Below are 23,290 nucleotides of genomic sequence, written 5' to 3' on the forward strand. Positions count from 1 at the left end.
GGAGTTTGAGATGGAGTTAGCATCGCAGCCTCACAGCCCCAGCGACCCGGGTTCAATTCTGGGTACTGCCTGTGTGGAGTTTGCAAGTTCTCCCTGTGTCTGCGTGGGTTTCCTCCGGGTGCTCCGGTTTCCTCCCACATGCCAAAGACTTGCAGGTTGAAAGGTAGAATGGCCATTATAAATTGACCCTAGTACAGGTAGGTGGTAGGGAAATATAGGGACAGGTGGGGATGTGGTAGGAATATGGAATTAGTGTAGGATTAGTATAAAAATGGGTGGTTGATGGTCGGCACAGACTCGGTGGGCCGAAGGGCCTGTTTCAGTGCTGTATCTCTAAATAAATAATAAAATAAAATAAAAAGAAAAAGGAAGCATTCGTAAGGGCTAGAAGGCTGGGAACAGACGAAGCCCTGGAGGAATATAAAGAAAGTAGGAAGGAACTTAAGCAAGGAGTCAGGAGGGCTAAAAGGGGTCATGAAAAGTCATTGGCAGACAGGATTTTAATACGTTTATAAAGAGCAAGAGGGTAACCAGGGAAAGGGTTGGCCCACTCAAGGACAGAGGAGAGAATCTATGTGTGGAGCCAGAAGAAATGGGCGAGGTACTAAATGAGTACTTTGCATCAGTATTCACCAAAGAGAAGGACTTGGTGGATGATGAGTCTAGGGAACGGAATGTAGATAGTCTCAGTCATGTCGTTATCAAAAAGGAGGAGGTGTTGGATGTCTTGCAAAGCATTAAGGTAGATAAGTCCCCAGGGCCTGATGGGATCTACCCCAGAATACTGAGGGAGGCAAGGGAAGAAATTGCTGGGGCCTTGACAGAAATCTTTGTATCCTCGTTGGCTACAGGTGAGGTCCCTGAGGACTGGAGAATAGCCAATGTTGTTCCTTTGTTTCAGAAGGGTAGCAAGGATAATCCAAGGATAATAAGGCCGGTGAGCCTTACGTCAGTGGTAGGAAAATTATTGGAGTGGATTCTTCAGGACAGGATTTACTCCCATTTGGAAACAAATGAACTTATTACCGAGACGCAGTATGGTTTTGTGACGGAGAGGTCGTGTCTCACTAAATTGATTGAGTTTTTTGAGGAAGTGACGAAGATGATTGATGAAGGAAGGGCAGTGGATGTTGTCTATATGGACTTCAGTAAAGCCTTTGACAAGGTCCCTCATGGCAGACTGGTACAAAAGGTGAAGTCACACGGGATCAGAGGTGAGCTGGCAAGATGGATACAGAATAGGTCATAGAAGACAGAGGGTAGCAGTGGAAGGGTGCTTTTCTGAATGGAGGGCTGTGACTAGTGGTGTTCCGCAGGGATCAGTGCTGGGACCTTTGCTGTTTGTGTTATATATAAATGATTTGGAGGAAAATGTAGCTGGTCTGATTAGTAAGTTTGCAGACGACACAAAGGTTGGTGGAGTTGCGGATAGTGATGAGGATTGTCAGAGGATACAGCAGGATATAGATCGGTTGGAGACTTGGGCGGAGAAATGGCAGATGGAGTTTAATCCAGACAAATGTGAGGTAATGCATTTTGGAAGGTCTAATGCAGGTGGGAAGTATACAGTAAATGGCAGAACCCTTAGGAGTATTGACAGGCAGAGAGATCTGGGTGTACAGGTCCACAGGTCACTGAAAGTGGCAAGGCAGGTGGATAAGATAGTCAAGAAGGCATACGGCATGCTTGCCTTCATCGGTTGGGGCATAGAGTATAAAAATTGGCAAGTCATGCTGCAGCTGTACAGAACCTTAGTTAGGCCACACTTAGAATATTGCGTGCAATTCTGGTCGCCACACTACCAGAAGAACGTGGAGACTTTGGAGAGGGTACAGAAGAGGTTTATCAGGATGTTGCCTGGTCTGGAGGGCATTAGCTATGAGGAGAGGTTGGATAAACTCGGATTGTTTTCATTGGAACGACGGAGGTGGAGGGGCGACATGATAGAGGTTTACAAAGTTATGAGTGGCATGGACAGAGTGGATAGTCAGAAGCTTTTTCCCAGGGTGGAAGAGTCAGTTACTAGGGGACATAGGTTTAAGGTGCGAGGGGCAAAGTTTAGAGGGGATGTGTGAGGCAAGTTCTTTACACAGAGGGTGGTGAGGGGGAGGTGGTGGAAGCAGGTACGACAGCGATGTTTAAGAGGCATCTTGACAAATACATGAATAGGATGGGAATAGAGGGATACGGTCCCCAGAAGTGCAGAAGGTTTTAGTTTAGGCAGGCATCAAGATCGGCGCAGGCTTGGAGGGCCGAATGGCCTGTTCCTGTGCTGTACTGTTCTTTGTTCTTTTGTTCTTTGAGGCACAGCAGCACCAGCAACAATTGCAGCCCCTTGGTGCAGAGGGACACAGAGGTGATGCCCGAGGGGCAGGGAGGGCATAGACATAGAAAAATAGAAAATAGGAGCAGGAGTAGGCCATTCGGCCCTTCGAGCCTGCTCCACCATTCATTATGATCATGGCTGATCATCCAACTCAGTAACCTGTTCCTGCTTTCCCCCCCATATCCTTTGATCCCTTTCGCCCCAAGAGCTATATCTAACTTCTTCTTGAAAACATACAATGTTTTGGCCTCAACTGCTTTGTGTGGTAGCGAATTCCACAGGCTCACCACTCTCTGGGTGAAGTAATTTCTCCTCATCTCAGTCCTGAAAGGTTTACTCCGTATCATTAGACTATGAGCCCCGCTTCTGGACCCCCCACCATCGAGAACATCCTTCCTGCATCTACCCTGTCAAGTCCTGTTAGAATTTTATAGGTTTCTATGAGATCCCCCTCACTCTTCTGAACTCCAGCGAATATAATCCTAACCAACTCAATCTCTCTTCATACATCAGTCCCACCATCCCAGGAATCAGTCTGGTAAACCTTCGCTGCACTCCCTCTATAGCAAGAACATCCTTCCTCAGATAAGGAGACCAAAACTGCACATAATATTCCAGGTGTGGCCTCACTAAGGCACCGTATAATTGCAGCAAGACATCCCTGCTCCTGTACTCAAATCCTCTCGCTATGAAGGCCAACATACCATTTGCCTTTTTACCGCCTGTAGCACCTGCATGCTTACCTTCAGCGACTGGTGTACGAGAACACCTAGGTCTCATTGCATATTCCCCTCTCTTAGTTTATAGCCATTCAGATCATAATCTGCCTTCCTATTTTTGTTACCAAAGTGGATAACCTCACATTTATCCACATTATACTGCATCTGCCATGCATTTGCCCACTCACTCAACTTGTCCAAATCACCCTGAAGCCTCCTCACAACTCACCCTCCCACCCAGCTTTGTGTCATCTGCAAATTTGGAGATATTACATTTAGTTCTCTCATCTAAATCATTAATATCTATTGTGAATAGCTGGGGTCCTCACACTGATCCCTGCGGTACCCCACTAGTTACTGCCTGCCATTCAGAAAAAGACCCCTTTATTCCTACTCTTTGTTTCCTGTCTGCCAACCAATTTTCTATCCATCGCAATACACTACCCCCAATCCCATGCACTTTAATTTTACAAGCTAATCTCTTATGTGGGACATTGTCGAAAGCCTTCTGAAAGTCCAAATAAACCACATCCACTGGCTCCCCCTCATCAACTCTACTAGTTACATCCTCGAAGAATTCTAGTAGATTTGTCAAGCATGATTTCCCTTTCGTAAATCCATGCTGACTCTGTCCGATTCTACCACTGTTCTCCAAGTGCTCTGCTATAAAATCTTTGATAATGGACTCTAGAATTTTCCCCACTACTGACGTCTGGCTGAATGGCCTATAATTCCCTGTTTTCTCTCTACCTCCCTTTTTCAATTGTGGGGTTACATTAGCTACCCTCCAATCTGTAGGAACTATTCCAGAGTCTATAGAATCTTGAAAGATGACCACCAATGCATCCACTACTTCCAGGGCCACTGCCTTAAGTACTCTAGGATGTAAATTATCAGGCCCTGGGGATTTGTCAGCCTTCAATCGCATCAATTTCCCCAACACCATTTCTCTACTAATACTGATTTCCTTCAGTTGCTCCCTCTCATGAAACCCTGTGTTCCCCAACATTTCTGGTATGTTATTTGTGTCCTCCTTTGTGAAGACAGAACCAAAGTCTGCATTTAGTTGGTCAGCCAGTTCTTCGTTCCCCATAATAAATTCCCCTGTTTCTGACTGTAAGGGACCTGCAGTTGTCTTCACCAATCTTTTTCTTTTCACATACGTATAGAAACTTTTACAGTCAGTTTTTATGTTCAACGCAAGCTTACTCTCGTACTCTATTTTCCCTTCTTAATCAATCCCTTGGTCCTCCTTTGCTGAATTCTCAAATGCTCCCAATCCTCAGGTCTGTTGTTTTTCCTGGCAAATTTATATGCCTCTTCCTTGGATCAAATGCTATCTCTAATTTCCCTTGTAAGCGATGGTTTGGCTACTTTTCCCATTTTACTTTTGCGCCAGACAGGAATAAACAATTGTTGCAGTTCATCCATGCGCTCTTTGAATGTTTGCCATTGCCGATCCACCATCATCCCTTTAAGTAACATTTCACAATCTATCATAGCCAACTCGCGCCTCATACCTTCGTAGTTTCCTTTATTTAGATTCAGGAACCTAGTCTCAGAATTAACTACGTCACTCTCCATCTTGATGAAGAATTCTATCATATTATGGTCGCTCGTCCCCAAGGGGTCTCGTACCACTAGATTGTCAATTATTCCTCTCTCATTACACAATACCCAGTCTAGGATGGCCTGTTCTCTAGTTGGTTCCTCAACGTATTGGTCCAGAAAACCATCCTGTATACACTCCATGAATTCCTCCTCTATGGTATTGTGACTAATTTGATTTGCCCAATCTATATGCAGATTAAACTCACCCTTAATTACAGATGTTCCTTTATCACATGCGTCTCTAATTTCCTGTTTAACGCCATTCCCAAAATCACCAATACAGTTTGGGGATCTATATACAACCCCCACTAATGTTTTTTGCCCCTTAGTGTTTCTCAGCTCGACCCATACAGATTCCACATCATCAGAGCTAATATCCTTCCTCACTATTACGTTAATTTCCTCTTTAACCAGCAATGCAATTCCACTGCCTTTTACTTTGTGTCTGTCCTTCCTAAATACTGAATATCCCTGGATGTTCATTTCACATCCCTGGTCACCCTGACGCCATGTCTCCATAATCCCGACTATATCATACCCGTTTACATCTATTTGCACGATTAATTCATCCACGTTATTGTGAATGCTCCACGCGTTAAGGCACAAAGCCTTAAAGCTTGTCTTTTTAACATTACTTGTCCCCTTCCCATTATTTTTCTCTGTGGCCCTGTTTGATTCTGGCCCTTGATTTCTCTGCTTATCACTTTTCTTATTCCCTTACTGTCTTTTGTTCTTGTCTTTGATCCCCCCTCCTCTGACTCCTTGCAAAGGTTCCCATCCCCCTACCATTTCAGTTTAAATCCTCCCCAACCACTCTGGCAAATAATCCCCCTAGGACATCAGTCCGGGTCCTGCCCACATGTAACCCATCCAATTTGTACTGGTCCCACCTCCCCCAGAACCAGTCCCAATGCCCCAGGAATCTAAAACTCTCCCCCTCACACCATCTCTTCAGCCACGTATTCATCCAATATATCCTGCTATTTCTACTCTGACTAGCACGTGGCACTGGTAGTAATCCTGAGATCACTACCTTTGAGGTCCTACTTTTCAACTTACTTCCTAACTCCCTATATTCTGTTTTTAGGACCTCTTTCCTTTTTTTACCTATGTCATTCGTACCAATGTGTACCACGACCATTGGCTGTTCACCCTCCTCCTTCAGAATGTCCTGTAACCGCTCTGAGACATCCTTGACCCTAGCACCAGGGAGGCAACATACCATCCTGGAGTCTCTTTTGCAGCCACAGAAACATCTACCTATTCCCCTTACAATTAAACCCCCTATAACTATTGCATTCCCACACTTTTTACTCCTCCCCTGTGCAGCAGAGTCAACCGTGGTGCAACAAATTGAGCTGTTGCTGCTTTCCCCTGAGAGGCCATCCCCCCCAACAGTATCCAAAGCAGTGTATCTGTTTTGCAGGGGAATAGCCACAGGAGATTCCTGCACTGCCTGCCTAGTCCTCTTGCTCTGCCTGGTGGTCACCCATCCCCTTCATGCCTGTGGGGTCTGAGCCTGCGGTGTGATCACCTCTCTATACGTGCTATCCACGATACTTTCCGCCTCGTGGGTGTTCCACAGTGGCCCCAGCTGCTGCTCCAACTCTGAAACCCGGGCTTCCAGGAACTGCAGATGGAGACGCTTCCTGCACACATGCTGCTCCCGGGAACTGGAATTGTTCCCGGCTTCCACATAGAGCACGAGGAGCACACCACGGCTTTGAGCTCTCCTGCCATGACTTAACCCTTTAAATTAAACCTTTTGGAAGATGCTTAATATCAAATAATATCAATTACTCTCGGGCCCTTCTTCCCTGGTCCTCGTTACTACAGAACTCCCTAAAGAATACTACTTACTATATATGAAAATAAACTGTAGACCTTTCTTTCCTTAGTTACTATGCCAGCTATTTAGAGCTATTCCCTAACAGCAGTTGCTCACCAACCAATCACCTTGCAGCTTTCCTGTGATGTCACTGTTGACTTTTTTTTTCTAACTCCGGCGTGCCTGGACTGCTCTCCCGGAAGGTAAGAGACTGGGCTTCAATCCTTGGGTTCGATTTATAGGCTCCGCTCTCGCCGTTCTCCCCACAGGTCCGTTCCGCTCCTCTCCGCTCCTGGAAGGTAAGAGCTACACTCACCAGAGGGTGTACAGCCAAAAAATCAGCTTTCTGGACATGTTGGTGCAGCAGTGTCAGCAGAGGCTGTGACTATCGAGGCAATTGCTTGCTCTTGTGGAGTCGGACCTCAGGCCTTGCTAGTCGCGTGGGCGCACCCTGCCCATAGCCGTGAAAGTGATGGAGGCGCTGAACTTCTTTGCTTCTCAGTCATTTCAATAGTAGCAGCTGACCTGTGTGGCATTTCGCAAGCAGCCACCCATCATAGCATCAGGAAGGTGATGAATGCCCTGTATAAGAGGGCATTGGAGACTGGTGGGGCCACTGAGGCCCAGAAGGTCGTGGGCTTTGCCTCCATGACAGGATTCCCTCAAGTGCAGGGCATGATTGGCTGCCCCCAAGTGGCCATAAATACCCCAGTGGAGCAGCTAGGGGCATTTATAAATAGGAAGGGTTTCCATTCCCTCAACACACAGCTGGTGTACGACCACCACAAGCGGTATCTGCAGGTTTGGGCAAGGTTTTCTGCCATGACACCTTCAGCTTGAGGCAATCGTAGGTACCGTAGCTATTCATGCCACCAGAAAGACTTTGTGGATGGCCGTTAGGGAGCAAGGATTATGCATTGATGAAGTGGCTGCTGGCCACCTGTGCGCAACCTTACAACTGAGACACAAAGTCACAACTGCTGCCATCTCAGTATAAGGGCCACCATTAAGCAGGCCATCAGAGGCACATGTGTTGCGCTTCTGGTGCCTTGACCAGTCAGAGGCACACTCAAGGGCTTTTCACATGGTGATGATATGCTGCGCTCTCCACAACATGGTCCTCCAGAGAGACGTAGACCTTGAGGAGGAAGATGTGGAGGAGTGGCACACATCTTCAGAGGAGGACAAGGAAGAGGAGGAATATGTGGTGTTCCAAGTCCTTCCAGAGTTTGGGCAGAGGTGTCAAACCATTGATCAGGATGGTAGGGAAGCTTGGGCTGCACTGATGCAGGCACACTTCATGACGGCTCACTCTGGATGGCATTTGCTCAGTACCACAACTTTCCCACAAGAAGCAGCCACATCCAAAATGGCCACCATGCAGACACGTTTGTTATTTCCCCACAATGCCTGGAAGACAAGTTGCCTCCGGTCACACAATGACCCCAACCACCCACCTTTGCATTGCACACCCAATTCATCATGCTGGTACCTTAAGGCCCTAAAAGCAGTGGGATCACACAATTCACTGTGCTCCCATCAACCATTTCATTACATTGAGGGTTAATCAGTGAACAAAACATTACAAAAGTCACCCAAGTAAACCACAAAGTGAAACTACTGACACAACACCGTCTGCATGCGACCGCTTCTACAGGGTCTCCCCTGTGTCTGAGATAGAAGTGGAGCAGGCTGCTCGCGTATGTGTGCAAGTGGCTGAGATGCCCATGGAGCCCGTCCTTGGCATCGCGATGCCAGTGGAGACACCACAGCAGGCTTCTTCACCTGCTTCAATGCAGAGGCAGCCTTGGCCAGGGGGGCTTGCTGTACAGACGGTGCCTCAGTCAGAGGGGACAAGCGGGCATCTAATGACGAAGGTGCCCTATTAGGGGTGGCCTGCTTGACATTATCCCTGCCTGCCCCAGCCCTTGCATGGCGCACGCACGTCTGAGGGAACCAGCAGTTGGTGGCATCTGGTTGCTTGTCCATGTATCTTTGCACATTCAGTGCAATTGACTAGTCAATGTTACAGAATGTAGCATGCATTCTGTGCTTAGTAGTGTGCTGTTCCTGCATCCACTCACCGTGATGCCGCATTTGGCTCTCCATGAGGTTGGCTCTCCACTCTTTCAATGGATGAGCTCATGCGTTCATATGCTTGAGACATTGCAGAACACATCTCATGAATGGACTCCTCTACTCTTTGCCCAAAGTTCTGCACTGCCTCAGGGAACTCCAACATTTGGGCACACATCTCCCGTTGTTGCTCCAGATAGACGCACCTTGTATATGACTCCAAAAGCTCGACGTCTCCGCACAGCTGAGTATGGCTGTGTCTTCCCTCCATCCTCCAAGGGGGACTGCCCAGAGCTGCCTCTGCCTCCCTCACCTTCTCCTGCTCACACGTGAAGTGCTGGTCACCTTGTGCCACCTGTTTCAAATCGAGTGAGGCCTCACTGAGGTGTGTGTTTCTCCACTGGCGGAGGTGCGCTTGACTGCTGTGATGGTGCTGGCTCTGATGCATCTTCCTCCTCTGAAGTTGCCACTGATGGCACAGTGGAATGCTGAGACTGCTCCTCCTCAACTGGCCCTGCAGGAGACATAAGACTTTGGTTAGGAAATCTCCGCTCTGTCAGTAGCTGCTTCTACAGAGCTGCAACAGCCCATAACAGCTAATACATTGTCATGGACGAGGATGGAGCATCATCCGCTTCACATGGAAATGGTAACATGCTTTCACCCTCTCTCGGATGGGCACCCATCTCACCCTCGCCAACTTCCTGCTAAGCTACCACCCAGGCAATTTCAAGGGCCTCCTCCTCCATGGCCATCAGTACAGCGATATGCATCACTCCATCACGGAGCATCCCATTTCCTGCACATTGTGTGATTTTTTTTCCTGCAATATCAAAAACCAGAGAGTTGAAACAATGGTGCTCTTCTTCACCACATCTCATGACATTTTGAGAACCCTGCCTCTCCATTCTGGGCAGTTCATCACAAAATGAAACTTCAAGTCACACCTGAAGCACTATTAACTGTTCCTTGGGCATTCCTGGGGTTTATCCACCTATTATTGCTGTTCCAGATCTATCCTCTGCTGTAATAACCAGATCTGCTAAAGCTGCTTTGATCCTCATTTTGCCTGCCTTTAACATTTCATGTATTGACTCTTGTGTCCAGTATCTGGACCATTTCGCAATCTGGTATTCACTGAGCCCTTTATTCTTGTGTCACCGCAAAATGTAGCATTCGTATCACAAAGGCTGAAGAAAATGACTTTCCCCAGGAATTTTTCAGCAGACATCTGATCAAACAGGGACTCCCTCTCTGAGAACCAAAGACCAGTTAGAACCAGGAGCATGCCCTTATGAGATGCCTTAGCACAATCCTGCAAGTTAAATGCTAGTATTAATCTAGAGATCCTCAGATTGAATTTTGTTAATCTTTTATACAATCTGTTAAAAGTCCATAGTATATTCCTCCTTGGAATAACCATCTGTTTTCCCAAATCCATCAAGTTCTGACCATGCCTCACAGACACTTAACAGAGCTACATTCTTGTAAATTTCATCCAAGCACTCTAATAGAAGATCCAATCCTTCACCACTTCCAAACTGATGGGCATCCAGCTCACAAAATACTTTACATTTGATTTTACTTCTGATAGGAAGCGACAATGCCAAGACCATACTTTATTTCTTCTTGATAGGTATGTAATCCATGTCTAAGAATCCACTTCATTCTTCCACTGGTCATATGGCTCAGACTCCGAGAACATAAGTGGGTAATCATACCCCAACAATTTATGCTTGCTTTCTGCTATTTTTCACAATGGCTACCAGGATTGCAGTTTTCTGCCTGCTTTTATTTTCCTCTTAGCTTCAAACATTCACCTTTAGGCAGCATTCTCTGCTATCGTGTTCTAATCATGAAACCCAGTTGGTGAAGGATAGAACTGGAGCCAATCGTTAAACACTTTTATATTTATTTACATATTTACACATTACAAGCATAGACCTCCCAACCCAACAACCACAGTTTTAGTCTGTGTCTATTTTTCTAGGGGCTGAATTGAATCCCCCGTTCATGCCCACCTTCTTTTTTCTTTTTCTTTTGGGCCTCCTTATCTCGAGAGACAATGGATACGCGCCTGGAGGTGGTCAGTGGTTTGTGAAGCAGCGCCTGGAGTGGCTATAAAGGCCAATTCTGGAGTGACAGGCTCTTCCACAGGTGCTGCAGAGAAATTTGCTTGTTGGGGCTGTTGCACAGTTGGCTCTCCCCTTGCGCCTCTGTCTTTTTTCCTGCCAACTACTAAGTCTCTTCGACTCGCCACAATTTAGCCCTGTCTTTATGGCTGCCCGCCAGCTCTGGCGAATGCTGGCAACTGACTCCCACGACTTGTGATCAATGTCACACGATTTCATGTCGCGTTTGCAGACGTCTTTATAACGGAGACATGGACGGCCGGTGGGTCTGATACCAGTGGCGAGCTCGCTGTACAATGTGTCTTTGGGGATCCTGCCATCTTCCATGCGGCTCACATGGCCAAGCCATCTCAAGCGCCGCTGACTCAGTAGTGTGTATAAGCTGGGGGTGTTGGCCGCTTCAAGGACTTCTGTGTTGGAGATATAGTCCTGCCACCTGATGCCAAGTATTCTCCGAAGGCAGCGAAGATGGAATGAATTGAGACGTCGCTCTTGGCTGGCATACGTTGTCCAGGCCTCGCTGCCGTAGAGCAAGGTACTGAGGACACAGGCCTGATACACTCGGACTTTTGTGTTCCGTGTCAGTGCACCATTTTCCCACACTCTCTTGGCCAGTCTGAACATAGCAGTGGAAGCCTTACCCATGCGCTTGTTGATTTCTGCATCTAGAGACAGGTTACTGGTGATAGTTGAGCCTAGGTAGGTGAACTCTTGAACCACTTCCAGAGCGTGGTCGCCAATATTGATGGATGGAGCATTTCTGACATCCTGCCCCATGATGTTCGTTTTCTTGAGGCTGATGGTTAGGCCAAATTCATTGCAGGCAGACGCAAACCTGTCGATGAGACTCTGCAGGCATTCTTCAGTGTGAGATGTTAAAGCAGCATCGTCAGCAAAGAGGAGTTCTCTGATGAGGACTTTCCGTACTTTGGACTTCGCTCTTAGACGGGCAAGGTTGAACAACCTGCCCCCTGATCTTGTGTGGAGGAAAATTCCTTCTTCAGAGGATTTGAACGCATGTGAAAGCAGCAGGGAGAAGAAAATCCCAAAAAGTGTGGGTGCGAGAACACAGCCCTGTTTCACACCACTCAGGATAGGAAAGGGCTCTGATGAGGAGCCACCATGTTGAATTGTGCCTTTCATATTGTCATGGAATGAGGTGATGATACTTAGTAGCTTTGGTGGACATCCGATCTTTTCTAGTAGTCTGAAGAGACCACGTCTGCTGACGAGGTCAAAGGCTTTGGTGAGATCAATGAAAGCAATGTAGAGGGGCATCTGTTGTTCACGGCATTTCTCCTGTATCTGACGAAGGGAGAACAGCATGTCAATAGTCGATCTCTCTGCACGAAAGCCACACTGTGCCTCAGGGTAGACGCGCTCGGCCAGCTTCTGGAGCCTGTTCAGAGCGACTCGAGCAAAGACTTTCCCCACTATGCTGAGCAGGGAGATTCCACGGTAGTTGTTGCAGTCACTGCGGTCACCTTTGTTTTTATAGAGGGTGATGATGTTGGCATCGCGCATGTCCTGGGGTACTGCTCCCTCGTCCCAGCACAGGCATAGCAGTTCATGTAGTGCTGAGAGTATAGCAGGCTTGGCACTCTTGATTATTTCAGGGGTAATGCTGTCCTTCCCAGGGGCTTTTCCGCTGGCTAGGGAATCAATGGCATCACTGAGTTCCGATTTGGTTGGCTGTATGTCCAGCTCATCCATGACTGGTAGAGGCTGGGCTGCATTGAGGGCAGTCTCAGTGACAGCATTCTCCCTGGAGTACAGTTCTAGGTAGTGCTCAACCCAGCGGTCCATCTGTTTGCGTTGGTCAGTGATTATGTCCCCCGATTTAGATTTGAGGGGGGTGATCTTCTTGATGGTTGGCCCAAGAGCTCTCTTCATGCCATCATACATTCCTCTGATGTTTCCGGTGTCTGAGGCCAGCTGAATATGACTGCATAGGTGTTGCCAGTAGTCGTTTGCGCAACGCCTAGCTGTTCTTTGTGCAGTACTTCTGGCTGCTTTAAGTGCTGCGGATGTTAAATCGCTGGGATCGCTAAATTGAATCCCCAGTTCATGCCCACCACCTGAATACAATTAAGCACAACTTACTTTACTAGATTGATACCTGGAATGAGCGGGTTGTCTTATAAGGAAAGGTTGGACAGACTGGGCTTATTTTCACTGGAGTTTAGAAGAATGAGGGGAGACTTGATTAAGGTCTTGACAAGGTAGAAGTGGAAAGGAACTTTCCTCTTATGGGGGAGTCCAGAACTAGGGGGCACTGTTTTAAAATTAGAGGTTGCCCTTTTAGGATAGAGATGAGGGGAAATTTTTTCTCTCAGCAGATTGTGTGACTTTGGAACTCTCTGCCTCAGAAGGTGGTGAAGGCAGGGTCATTGAATAATTTTAAGGCGGAGGTAGATAAATTCTTGTTAGGCGAGGGAATCAAAGGTTATCAGGGGTAGATGAGAGTGTGGAATTCGAGACACAAACAGATCAGCCATGATCTTATTGAATGGCAGAGCAGGTTCGAGGGGCCGAATGACCTACTTATGCTCCTAATTTGTATGTTGGTATGTTCATAATATACAATTAACACCAGAGGACTGGAGGACTCCTAATATTGTATCATTTTTTTAAAGAAATAGGAAAGGATAGCCCAAGTAATTACAGGCCAGTGAGACTAACCTCAGTGGTGGGCAAATTATTGGATAAAATTCTGTGAGGCAGTATAACTCATCATTTAGAGAGGCCCTGATTAATGAAGGATAGTCAGCATGGAATTGTTAAAGGAAGGTTGTGTCTGACTAACTTGATTGAATTTTTTGAGGAGGTAACAAGGAGGGTTGATGAGGGTAGCATGATTGATATAGTCTATATGGATTTTAGCAAAGCATTTGACAAGGTCCCACATAGAGTCATAGAGAGATACAGTACTGAAACAGGCCCTTCGGCCCACTGAGTCTGTGCTGATCATCAACCACCCATTTACACCAACCCTACATTAATCCCATATTCCCTGCCACATCCCCTCCTACATTAATCCCATATTCCCTACCACCTACCTACACTAGGGGCAATTTACAATGGCCAATTTACCTATCAACCAGCAAGTCTTTGGCGGTGGGAGGAAACCGGAGCATCTGGTAGAAACCCACACGGTCACAGGGAGAACTTGTAAGCTCTACACAGGCAGTACCCAGAACTGAACCCAGGTCACTGGAGCTGTGAGGCTGTGGTGCTAACAACTGCGCCACTGTGCCACCCTACTGATAGACAGATCTGTAAATTAAAAGCTCATGGGATCTAAGGGAAAGTGGCAAGTTATATCCAAAATTGGCTCAGTGGCAGGAAAAGAAGGGCTATGGTTGACAGGTGTTTTGGTGACTAGAAGGTTGTTTTCATTGGTGTTCGCAGGGCTCAGTACCTGGTCTCTTACTGTTCGTGTATATATCAATGATTTAGACATCAATGGAGGGGGCATGATAAAGAAGTCTGCAAATGATCTGAAAATTGGCTCTTTGGTTTACAGTGAGGAAGAAAGCTGTAGATTGCAGGAAGATATCAGTGGACTGGTCAGGTGGGCAGAAAAGTGGCAAATGGAATTCAATCCAGAGAAGTGTGAGGTAATGCATTTGGGGATGACAAACAAGGCAAAGGAATGCACAATAAATGGTAGGATTCTGAGAAGTGTAGAGGAACGAAGGGACCTTGGAATCAATGTTTACAGAGGTTAGCAGGACAAGTAGATAAGGGATCAAGAAGGTATAGAGGATACATTTCTTTATTGGCTTTGGCCTAGAGTATGAGAGCAGGGAGGCTATGCTAGAACTGTATAGAACACTGGTTAAACAGCAGCTAGAGTACTGCATATAGTTCTGGTCAACACAATACTGGAAGGATGTGATCATACTAGAGAAACGGCAAAAGAAATTTACGAGGATGTTGCCAGGAATGGAAAATTTTAGCTATGAGGAAAGATCTAATAGGCCGGGTTTGTTTTCTTTGGAGAAGAGAAGGCTGAGAGGAGATTTAATTGAGGTGTATAAAAAATATGAGGGGCCTAGATAGAGTGAATAGGAAGGACATATTTCCATTAGCAGAGAGGTCAATAACTGGGGACAAAGATTTTAAATAATTGGTGGAAGAATTAGCGTGGAATTGAGGAGTAATCTTTTCACCCAGAGGGTGGTGGGTATCTGGAATTCATTGTCTGAAAGGGTTGTAGAGGCAGAAACCCCAATTGCATTAAAAGAAAACACTTGGCTATGCACTTGAGGTGCTGTAACCTTTAGAGCTACATACCAAGAGCTGGAAGGTGGGATTAGACTGGATACTCTTTTTTGGCCAGCATTGACTAAATGGGTTAAATGGCCTCCTTCTGTGCAGTAAATCTTTCTATGTTTTTTCTCCTTCTAAAATAGGTACAGACAGATCTTTCTAATGAGGCATTAAACAGAGGCCCCTTCTACCCTCTGAGATGGATGTAAAAGGTCCTCGGGCACTATTTTGAAGAACAGCAAGGGAGTTCTCCCAGTGTTTCCTCAACTGACATCACTAAAACAGATTATCTGGATATTATCACATTTCTGCTTGTGGAAGATTGCTGTGTGCAAATTGGATCCACGTTTCCTACATTACAACAGTAATTACACTTGAAAATCATTTCAATGGTTGTAAAGCGCTTTGAAATTTTCTGAGTTCATGAAAGAACCATATAAACATGTCTTTTTTTTATCTTAAATCTGACAAAAGTTCTATTACACAGAATTACATGGAATGTACAGCACAAAAACAGACCATTCTGACCAACTGAGCTATGTTTGTATTCCAAATGAGCCTCCTTCCATCACACTTCATCTAAGCCAATACTAATTTCAAGATTATGTCTCCTTGTTCTTCCCCACCAGAGGAAATAGTTTCTCCCTATCTACCCTGTTAATTAATGACCTTGAGATTCATTGGTAAGCAGGAGGTGTTTGAACACGAATCATCCACTAGAAATGAATGAATGTTTCTGTGAAATAGTCTACAATCAATTCAACTGGAAGAAACAGCTTATTAGTGAATCCTCTCGACCCTCACTTAAAATCAAATAGCATGAGAAAAAGTGAACCATTTCCCGAAGCTTTCACTTTGAGAGCTTGAAGGGGAAGAGGTTGAGTCAGTGACCTGAAAGATAAACAAAGGTAATTCTTGTCTCGTCTCCCGAGAAATCCTGTAAGGCTAAAAGCCTGGGAAACATCTAACCTTTTCTGATACACTCTGGTGTTTCATTACAAAAGTAAGAACGCCTTTAAATGCATTGTTATTTTATTAAGATTGAGGAGTGCAAACAAAAGCTTATTGATTTTGAATACAATGAGGCCTTTGTCAGGTGGCCTTGTCATGAGTCTCAGTGAAACGAAGGCTTGGACAACCCTTCACCCTAAACTATCTAACATGTACGCACCTCAGATGCAAAAAAGGATTATACTTATAGAAGAAAATTGAGAAAAAAGAAACAAGTACTCCAAGTCCACAGGTCACACAATGGATGACCTTGCTGAAGTACAACCTCTTCCAGTAAACAGTAGCCGAGCTGCTTATTGAAACAATTCAATGTTGTGCTACATAAATTTGAGTTCATCCAACACTATGCTGCTGATAGCTTAACTCGCACCAAGTCCCGTTCACCCCCATGCTCACTGAGCTATACTGGTTCCTGATCCAACAGCACCTCCATTTTAAAATTATCATCCTTGTTTTCAAATCCCTCCATTGCCTTGCCTCTTGCTATCTCTGTATCCTGCTTGAGACCTACAAGACCTCAAGGTCTCTGTGCACTTCCAATGCCAGTCTCTTGCAATTCCCCGATTTTCATAGTTTCACTATTGGCAGCTATGCTTTCAGCTGCCTAGGCTCTAAGCTCTGGAATACCCTCTCTGACTCTCTACTGTGATTTCCTCCTTTAAGGCACTCCTTAAAATCTATCTCTCTGATCAAGCTTTTTGTCATTTGGCCTAATATCTCCTCCTTTGGCTCAGTGACAAAACTTTTATCGATAATGATATTTATTAAGCACTTTGGGACGTTTTCTGCATAAAAGGGGCTATATAAATGCAAATTGTTGTTGTGTGCTTCTGCTCCTGAATTATCTTTGGTAAATATTATCTTGGTTATCAGTCATTCTTGTTCCAACTGACTCAACAGCAATCTTCATCATTCTAACACCTTGGACATCATGGTGTCTGTTACACTTCATTTGCTTTGTATTTCAGCTTAACATTTCCAACAACCTTTACTTTCATTCACCAGAACCCTTCCTAAATCTGCAATCTTTCTGAAGTTCATGCAATTGAAGTGAACAATACTCGACCTTAAATACTTATAGCTGCTGCAGTTATCATCACTTCATCTGATTTAACCAACCATGGCAAACAAATCTTCTTGCATAAATAATTGTAGCTGATACAATTCAGTTCTCCAAACATGACCGAGAAATCACAACCATCAAGTCAAGCTTTTCTATACAAAAGTACTTCCTCTGGGGAAATTAGTGGCATGACAGACCATTCCTGATAATTCTGGGTCAAGGACAGTTCTGTAAATCGGTTTTCTCTTTTCTGCTTGCTGATAATGAAAGACAAATTAGCAATCTCAGTCAGATACACACAGTTCGGAAAAAACATAATGATGGAGACGGATACTTTTCAGAGGTTGGGGCAGAAGCAGATTGCTGGGATAAAGTAGAGGGAGTCTTTTTCTACATCTAACTGTGCTGTATCTGCCTTGGGAATGCTTGATGCTGAAACTAAATGCCTGCAATGGTTCCTTTCATAGAATAGAATCGTAGAATGGTTAAAGCACAGAAGGAGGCCATTTAACCCATCGAGTCCCCGCCAGCTCTCTGCAAGATCAATTCAACTAATTCCACTCCCCTTCCCTTCCCCTGTAACCCTGCACACTTTTTTATCTAGTTCTCTTTTGAAAGCCCCAATTAAATTGGTTTCCACCATCCTCCAAGATAGTGCATTCTAGATCTTAAACACTCAGTGTATAAGAGCAGGTCAGAGGCTAGGAATCCTGAGGCGAGTAACTCACCTCCTGACTCCCCAAAGCACAAGTCAGGAGTGTGATGGAATACTCTCCACTTGCCTGGATGGGTGCAGCTCCAACAACATTCAAGAAGCTCGACATCATCCAGGACAAAGCAGCCCACTTGATTGGCACCCCATCGACAAACATTCACTCCCTCTACCACCGACGCACAGTGGCAGCAGTGTGCACCATCTACAAGATGCACTGCAGCAAAGCACCAAGGCTCCTTAGACAGCACCTTCCAAACCCGCGACCTCTACCAACTAGAAGGACAAGGGCAGCAAATACATGGGAACGCCACCACCTTCAAGTTCCCCTCCAAGTCACACACCATCCTGACTTGGAACTATATCGCCGTTCCTTCACTGTCGCTGAGTCAAAATTCTGGAACTCCCTTCCTAACAGCACTGTGGGTATACCTACCCCAAATGGACTGCAGCGGTTCAAGAAGGCAGCTCACCACCACCTTCTCAAGGGCAATTAGGGATGGGCAATAAATGCTGGCATAGCCAGCGTCGCTCACATCCCATGAATGAATTTAAAAAAATATTTTGTCATGTCATCATTGCTTCTTTTGCCTATCACCTTCAATCTGTGACCCCTGGTGCTTGACCCCTCTGCCAAAGGGAGCAGTTTACATCTGCTCTGTCTAGACCTGTTGTGATTCCTATCAAATCTCCTCTCAACCTTCCCTTCTCTAAGGACTATAGCCCCGGCTTCTCCAATCTATTCTTGTAACTGAAGTCCCTCACCCCAGAACCATTTTCATAAATCTTCACTGCACCCTCTCTGAAGCCTTCACATCCTCCCTAAAGTGGGCTGCCCAGAATTGGACACAATACTCCAGTTGAGGCCAAACCAGTATTTTATAAATCTTCATCACAGCTTCCTTGCTTTTGTACTCTATGACTCGATTTACAAAGATCAGGATCCAGAATGCCTTTTCAACCACTTTCTCAACCTGCCCTTCCACCTTCAATGATTTGTGCACATATACTCCCAGGTCCCTCTGTTCCGACACCCACTTTAGAATTGTACCCTTTATTTTATATTGGCTCGCCCCATTCTTCCTACCAAAATGTATCACTTCATACTTCTCTGAATTAAATTTCATCTGCCATGTGTCCCCCCATTGCACTAGCCTGTCTGTGTCCTCTTGAAGTCTATCATCATCCTTCTCACAGTTCACAGTACTTCCAAGTTTTGTGTCATCTGCAAATGTTGAAATTGTGCCCTGTACACCCAAGTCTAGGTCATTAACACATATCAAGAAAAGCAGTGGTCCTAGTACTGACCCCTCCTTCAATCAAGCTGGAGGCTTGTGCTGCCTTCCAGACCTACAATCAGTGATAGGTGCCTGAATGCCAGGCTTTTCTGGCATTGAGGGTGTTGTCTCTTGATTTGGAGACTGCAAACAATTCAGAGGACCAATGAGGACCTGAGTTTCAGAAGCATCCACAATCGCAGAAGCATTCCTTATAGCTGGCCCACCAGCATAAGTCAACTGACAGCAATTCCTGTGGTATGATGAGTGTCCAACTTGCATGTCGTACGTTTTAGAAAGCACCACTTGTGCAAGCACCAGTACTACATATACTCTGGCCAGGGAGTTACATCCACACTATATTATCAGGGTGCATTACTTGGTTTAGCATGCATGTTGTAGTGACGTTGCTGAAGTTGCTTCATGCCAACAAGAGCACAAGTGTCTTCCTCAGTTGCATATCAAGGTTGCAGGAGTGTTCCAGCTATTGAAAGCAGTGTCTTTCACCTGTGACTCCTAAGTCTCTGTACAGGGCTTGTTCCTACACTTTCATTCAGTGTGCTGTGCCAATCTAATGGAGTTAAGAACTCTGATTAACCAGATTCCTTGTATTTTGTGGAGTCGTTTGATGGTTTTCATGGCATTTTCAACTTTGCCATTGGACAGTGGGTAGTTAGGTGATTACATCACGTATTTAAATCCCAATGACTTGGCAAACACTGAAAATTCTGTAACTGCAAATTGTGGACCATTATCCATTATTAGAACGTCTTTTCTTTTATTCGTTCATGGGATGTGGCCGTGGCTGGGAGGACAGCATTTATTGCCCATCCCTAATTGTCCTTGAGAAGGTGGTGGTGAGCTGCCTTCTTGAACCGCTGCAGTCCATGTGGGGCAGCTACACCCACAGTGCTGTTAGTAAGGGAGTTCCAGGAGTTTGACCCAGTGACAGTGAAGGAATGGTGATATAGTTCCAAGTCAGGATGGTGTGTGGCTTGGAGGGGAACTTGCAGGTGGTGGTGTTCCCATGCAACTGTTGCCCTTGTCCTTCTAGTTGGTAAAAGTCATGGGTTGGAAGGTGCTGTCGAAGGATCCTCATTGCGTTACTGCCGTGCATCCTGTAGATGGTACACACTGCTGCCACTGTGCATCGGTGGTGGAGGGAGTGAATGTTTGTGGGATGGAGTGCCAATCAAGCAGACTGCTTTGTCCTGGATGGTGTCGAGCTTCTTGAGTGTCGTTGGTGCTGCACCCATTCAGGTAAGTGGAGAGTATTCCATCACACTCCTGACTTGTGCCTTGTCAATGGACAGACTGTGGGGAATCAGGAGGAGAGTTACTTGCCGCAGGATTCCTAGCCTCTGACCTGTTCTTGTAGCCACAGTATTCATATGGCTATTCCAGTTCAGTTTCTGGTCAATGGTAACCCCCAGGAAGTTGATAGTGGGGGATTCAGTGATTGTAATGCTATTGAATGTCAAGGGGAGATGGTTAGATTCTCTCTTGTTGGAGATGGTCATTGCCTGGCACTTGTGTGGCATGAATGTTACTTGCCACTTTTCAGCCCAAGCCTGGATATTGTCAAGGTCTTGCTGCATTTCTACACGGACTGCGTCAGTATCTGAGGAGTTGCGAATGAAGGCCGTGAGTCTTTGGAATTTCTTCCTCAAAAGGCGGCGGAAGCAGAATCTTTGAATATTTTTCAGGCAGAGGTAGATAGATTCTTGATAAGCAAGGGGGTGGAAGGTAATTGGGGGTAGGTGGAAATGTGGGGTAATCAGTTCAGCCATGAACTTACTCAATGGCAGAGTAGCCATGAACTTATTCAATGAAGGACCGAGTGACCTACTCCTGCTCCTAATTCATATGTCTGTATGTTTCTTACTTGGAAAACTGTGACGAGTCAATAAGATGCCACAATTCAGGATGTAGTGTTTAAGATCTGTTGATATCCTGGGCTAATAGAAGCTATTATGGGTTCTACAGATGCAAACTTCTATCAAAATGTGCATTGAATGTGTGACTGACATTCGTTCCTTTGGTAGCACAGCTGGCACTACAATTTGATGTCCCTTAAATATCAATTCACCTTGGACTCATAAGTTAAAGTAGGGGTGGAGGCATTCAGGTATCTCTGACCTGATCCCAGGCCAGATTTGCTGAATAATTACATGCAGTTGCTTCTGAACCAAGTCATCCCGGCAGCATGATTGAATTGTTGCCAGCATGAGTCTTCAACTGGGATTGATTTGTGATGGTTGATTTCTTCCAGCTCACGTATAAAATCGTGGGTGTTAACTTCTGGCAGGTACTCTCTATTCATTGTATCAGCTAGGACCATCTGCTCCCCTTTCTTACATAAAACTTTAGTCTTAACAGAATTGCTTGAAGTTGTTTTGGCACGTTGCTTAAGCACTATTGATTCCAAAGGATGATGGTCTATTTCAATAAGAACTTAAGCAATAGGGGCAGGAGTATGCCATCTAGCCCTTTGAGCCTTCTTCGCCATTTAATATGATCATTCTTCTGAACTCCAGAAAGAATAGGCCCATTTCACTCAATCTCTCCTCATGGCCCACTCTCTCATCCCAGGACTCAATCCAGTGAACCTTCATTGCACGCCCCTCTAAGGCAAGTATCTGTTTCCTTAGGTATGATGACCAAAATTGTACATAGTGTTCCAGGTGTGATTTCACGAAAGCTCTGTACAGTTGTAGCTAGACTTCCTTATTCTTGTACTCTAACCCCCATGCAATAAATCTCAACGTACCATTTGTCTTCCTGATTGCTTCCTGTACCTGCATGCTAACTTTGTGTTTCTTGTTCAAGGATATCCAAATCACTCTGAACACCAACATTTAATAATTTCTCACCATTTGAAAAATATTCAATTTTTCTATTCTTTCAACCAAAGTTAATAACATTTCATATCCCCTCATTATACCCCATCTGCCACCTTCTTGCCCACCCACTTAACCTATTTATATCCCTTTGCACTACCCTCTGACTGAAGAAATTCCTCATCATCTCAGTCTAAAATGGTCTACCTTTTATTCTGAGACTGTGTCCCCTGGTTCTAGACCCCCTACACCCCCACCCCCCCAGCCAGGGGAAACATCCTTTTTGCATCTACCCTGCCAAGCCCTGTAAGAATTTTGTGTGCTTCACTGAGATCACCTCTCATTCTTCTAAACTCTAGAGGATATAGCCCCAGTCTCCTCAATCTCTCCTCACGCGACAATCCCGTCATTCCCAGGGACCAGTCTTGTGAATAAAAGCAAAATACTGCGAATGCTGGAAATCTGAAATAAAAGCAAAAAGTGCTGGAAATACTCAGCAGGTCTGGCAGCATCTGTGGCGAGGGAAACAGGACTAACGTTTCAAGTCTGTGTCCTTCCATCAGAACTGGCAAAGGTTACAAATATCGTAGGTTTTGAGCGTGTGAAAAAGGGGAGGGGGGAAGAAGTCTTGTGAACCTTCGTTGCACTCCTTCTATGGCAAGTATATCCTTCCTTAGGTGCACAGTACTCAAGATGCGTTCTCACCAAGGTTCTATACAATTGCAGTAAGACTTCTTTCCTCCTGTACTCAAATCTTCTTGCAATAAAGGCCAGCAAACCATTTCCCTTCCTAATTGCTTGCTGCACCTGCATGTTTGCTTTCAGTGACTTATGAACAAGGATACCCAGGTCCCTTTGGACATCAACGCTTCCCAATCTCTCACCATTTAAGAAATACTCTGCATTTCTGTTTTTCCTACCAAAGTGGATAACTTCACATTTTTCCACATTATACTCGATCTGCCATGTTCTTGCCCACTCACCTGTCTAAATCCCCTTGAAGCCTTTCCGCATCCTCCTCCAACTTACATTCCCACCTAGTTTTGTGGCATCAGCAAACTTGGAAATATTACATTTGGTCCCCACATCCAAATCATTGATATAGATTATAAATAGCTGGGGCCCAAGCACTGATCCTTGTGGTACCCCACTCGTCACAGCCTGCCAACCTGAGAATAACCCATTTATTCCTACTCTCTGTTTTCTGTCTGTTAACCAAATCTCAATCCATGCCAGAATATTACCCCCAATTCCATATCCTCTAATTTTGCTTACTAACCTCCAGTGTGGGTCCTTATTGAAAGCTTTCTGAAAATCCAAAATCACCACATCCATTGGCTCCCCCTTACCTATTCTGCTAGTTACATCCTCAAAAAACTCTAACAGGTTTGTCAAATATGACTTCCCTTTCATAAATCCA

Source organism: Heterodontus francisci, chromosome 18 (assembly GCF_036365525.1).
Source record: "Heterodontus francisci isolate sHetFra1 chromosome 18, sHetFra1.hap1, whole genome shotgun sequence".
NCBI lineage: Eukaryota > Metazoa > Chordata > Chondrichthyes > Heterodontiformes > Heterodontidae > Heterodontus > Heterodontus francisci.